Genomic DNA, 4711 nt, shown 5'->3' on the forward strand with positions numbered 1-4711 from the left:
ATGTGTATGTGTGTGTGTGTGTGTGTGTGTGTGTATGTGTTGGTGTGTGTGTGTGAGAGAGAGAGGGAGAGAGAGAAAGAGAGAGAGAGAGAGAGAGAGAGAGAGAGAGAACGAATGAACCCCGGGGCAACAATTCTAGTGTTCTAATCTCCTGTTCTGGTAAGGTGGGTCTCCCCACAGCCTCTGATTGGAAAGAAAACAGAGCAGGCAGGCAGAGTACATTGGCCAGTGGGGCTCTATGCAGAAAGGGCCTGGAGGGACAGGGGAAGGCTGTGGGTGACCTTCAGTCAGAGATGCAGAGTCAGATACTTTAAAGGACTCTAGGCCAGCTTTTTCTGGGTGGAGAACTCTCTGGGTGTGTTGGGATTCTGGGAAAGTCTGGAGGGGAGAGATAATGGTCTTAGTAAGAGGAATGTGGTTTAAGCGAAAGGGAATGTCTGTTGTGAAGTGGTCTAAAGATCAGTTAAATATATTTTTATTGATTTCAGAGAGGCAGAGAGAGGGAGAGCTAGGAACATCCTATATAATAAAAGGCTAATATGCAAATTGTCTCCTCAGGAGTTTGGCCGACTGGAAGTTCAACTGTTTGCTATGATGTGTGCTGACCACCAGGGGGTGGCACGGAATGAAGGAAGGCCCCAGCCAGCAGCCGGAAGGCCCCAATCGGCCCTGATCACTGGCCAGGCCTAGGGACCCTACCCATGCATGAATTTTGTGCATTGGGCCTCTAGTCAATGATAAGAGCGAATCACTGATGGGCTGCCTTCTGCACACCCCATACTGAGGATCAAGCCCACAGCTCAGACATGTGCCCTGATCAGGAAGCTTCTTAGGCTTACACTGGGGATTAAGCCTGCAACCAGGTCATGTGCCCTGACTGAAATCAAACTGGCAACCTTTTGGTGTATGCAACTTCTTGGTGTATGTAACTTCTTGGTGTATGTAACCTCAGTGTATGGGATGACGCTCAATCAACTGAGCCACCCTGTCTAGGAAGGTTCCTAACTTAAGTTCTTTATGAGAGAGAGTACATGTTTTTGGTGAGCTTATAGGGTGTTGATTGCCTTCAGCTCAAAATAATTCACATGCCAAAGTGGCAAATTCTGGGGTGGCCTGTCCTAAATCCCTCCTCTAAAACTTCTTGAGACGTTTCACTTTCCAGAAGTTTTAGTACACTATTGATATTAAAGCTTAATTTTAAAAAACTTCTAATAAATTTATTCAATCTTATCCAACTTGATCACATATAAAATTTCCTCTCTCAAGATTCCTTTTCATAAACTTTCTACAACTTTCTGTGTCTCTTTTCGTTGGTCTCTTGTTCTCTTACCCAATTCAGAAATAATCGTGATAAAAATCTCTTTATTTCCCTAATGAAATACATCTCCATATCTCATATCTTTCTTTTTTTCCAAGCCAAAACACATCTTATTTTTTTGGTATATATAGTTGTTTTTCCTATTATCATTCATTTTTGTAGCTTTAATTACATATATTAAAATTCTTAAAATTTTCTTTAACTACCAGAACATTAAACAAGTTTATTTCAGATGTAATAGCAATGTTAAAACCAACAAATTTAATTCTTAATGGCACCAAGTAAACTTAGTCATTTAAGTATTTTTAAAGTTATTCCCTCCAAAAAACGGAGGGAGCTTTTCTTTTTCACCCCACATACCATGGTTTCCCAATAGCTCTGTTTTTGGAGGACTTTCAATAAATTAGTAAACTGCTTTGGGGATATTTTAGAACTTCTTTCCCCAAATAAAAATGAATCTGGACAAATTATATACTGCATTGATTTCTCTGCAGATTCTTTCCTTAGAACCTAAATGCAACTGCCATATGGTGTAATTTCACCCCACAGTAAAAACTATCTGTACTGAAAAATATGATGGAATCATATTCTGCAATCATCTATCTAGTTAATAAAATTGTTTTAGCTTAATTTTAATTTTTTAAATCATATTTCAAAATAACCAACTCAACATGGGACATTATTTCAGTCTTTACTGACTCATAGGTATATGAACTAGTACCCAGATCTTCTATATCTTCCTCTTCTATAAGTGGATGAAATTATTTAATACAAGTTTGATGTAAACAATGAACACATTAAAAAAATTTACAATTTAGGTTAAAATCATTTACTAGCGTGGAAAAAGAAACACTATAATGAGAGGGAGCCTACACTCTCAATTCAAAGTCTAGTATTTTTTTCCTCCTTCAATAACATGTACTTATTGTCATAAGGCAGCTATATATGTGTTCAATAAACACATTTAGGAACACATTCATAGTACTGATTAGAAAGTCCAGATGAAATGGTTATAGAAGTAGAGGCAGTGTCATTTCAGGAAATTCATTTATATATCAAAATCTATTTGATATCTGGAAATTTACAAAAATGCTGAATTCTTCAAAGTAATAATGCCTTCTATAACTCAAGCCCTCTTCTCTTGGCAAGAGCAAGTTGAAGCTTATCCATGAAGGTAAAGGTGCTTAATGATGAACTTTTCCTCTAAGCTTAGATTTAGACTGAATATACCCAAGAAATCAGCATCGTCTTTCTACATTAGAACCCTATAAAGTTCATCAACTATCGTCCTTTTCTGCATTATTCTTGGCACTCAATTAAGACTGCTGAAGTCTATTGTACTTTGTACTTTCACATACAATTCTTAACCTTTAAAAACCTTAATTTCTAGTGAAAACTAAGAAGTAAGCAACTGTGAACTGTCTGTTACATAAGTATTATTTTAGATTGACAAATTTATGAAAACATTTCATAATTTCTAAAATTACTACCATAATATGATAATGTACGATAATGTAAAAGACTGTAAAAATTGCATCCGAACTGCTTCTGGCATATGGAATAAATTAAATTTATCTACTTTGATGGCAAGAGCTTTTTCTTATTAGTTTTTGTGGAGAAAACTAATAAAATTTATTTGTATTTGTCCTTGGGGTCAGAGGAGCCATTTGTGCAAACAACAACAACAACAACAAACACCCCACAACCCTTTTGGCTTTCTTTCCCCCACTTCAGCCTTAGGAACAGGGGATGATAAATGTAGGTGGGTTTGAACTGCTTCTACAGCTGTATATCTGGTTTTGCAAAGATTTATAAGATAAGAACAACTACCCTCAAAACCATAACTTAACCCCTCCCCAACAATTTTTTTGTTAAAAACGTTTCTTTTTCAGACTAATTTTTTTATTTTGGTTCTATATAGTATTTTTGATGCTGGTTATGAAAACAGTTTGTAACTCGTCTTCCTATAAACCATATTTTTTTACCATATTTTCTTAGTATACTCGTCGACGACTGAAAAAGAACATTTTGTGAAAACGAGTATACACGTTTCTGCCGGGGAAGGGGTAAAGTAACATCATTGATTGATCTGTCTGTCTAACTACTAGTACATCTCCCCAATTTGCATCTTTTCCTCTAGGTACCTAGTTTTATTTTAGCTTGAGGAGGAGGCTCAAAGACTCCACATACATGAGAGGTTCAGGGACAGAAAGTTAATTGAGGTATATATGACATTCTGAGCTAAGGATGAGGCAAGATGTCTTGAGGGCTTCAAGTGGTCATTACAGGATGATAAGAAGAGCAGATGTTTAGAAATTAAAAGTTTGCCCTGCCCTCTAGGTAGATCATAAAAAGGTATTTCTGGCAATAACTCTTATATGAGCAAGCCCCCTAATTTACATTCATTAAGGGAGAGGTTAAAGTTTCTCATGAGCCTGCAGGGTCTTTATTGCCCTCAGCTCAAAATAATCCACATGCCAAAGAGGCCTCTTCTGAACCCTTACACTTTCCTACACATGCTGGGCTTGGAAGGAGCCTTAGAGATCATCCACTCACATATGAGGAAATCAAGGAATGAGAGAGGAAATGATTCACCCAATCACACAGATGAAGTGACAAAACTGGGACTAGATCCCAGTCTACGTGACTGCCTATCAGGTCACCCATGTCATTCCCATGACTCTGGACACAAGTTTCAAATGTGCCTGTGTACCTGCGGTCTGTGTAATACCAACATTAAATCTGCTTAAGTTGTATTTTTGGCAAAGTTAGTTCCCATTCCTTTGGGTCCATAAGTATGCTCAGCTTTGCCTGTCCATCCATCATTTCCGGTGTGTTCTTCTATGTATTACAGTTGTATTACAGCTGTGTGCAGCCTATATGTGTCTCTGTTTTAAGATGAAAGATGTGTGTCAACCTGCGGTTGTTGGTTTTGTGTCTATGTGCTTGCTTGGTGCCTAAGGGCAATTGTGATTCTGTAGTTGCTTGTGTATATGCTAGGATTAGGGGTCCATGGGCTGCTGTGTACCTACTTATGTGCCTCTTTTCATGTTGAAAGTTGCATGTCTGCTGACCACAGCGTGTCCATCTAGATGTGTGTTTGCACACAGTAAAGGATGTGGGTTTAAGTTTAACTGTGTCCACGTGGACTGCATGTTGCAAGGCTGAAGGGAACCTGTCTTTTTCTTCTATCCCCGGATTATGAGAAAATGTGTGTAGCCGTGTGTCCAGGACAGGAATGTTTGTGTCTCACACAAGCTCGGTCCTCCCCCAACAACTGGGGTTACGTCTAGTTCAGGGATGCTTTGGCATTGCTTTCCCTGGAGGCCTGGACTCCCCGGGCTGCGTCCCGGGAGCAAAAGCCCTTGGGGCCTGGGGAGGTGGAGGGGGTGG

The sequence above is a fragment of the Myotis davidii genome, unplaced genomic scaffold, assembly GCF_000327345.1.
Source record: "Myotis davidii unplaced genomic scaffold, ASM32734v1 scaffold2325, whole genome shotgun sequence".
NCBI classification, from domain to species: domain Eukaryota; kingdom Metazoa; phylum Chordata; class Mammalia; order Chiroptera; family Vespertilionidae; genus Myotis; species Myotis davidii.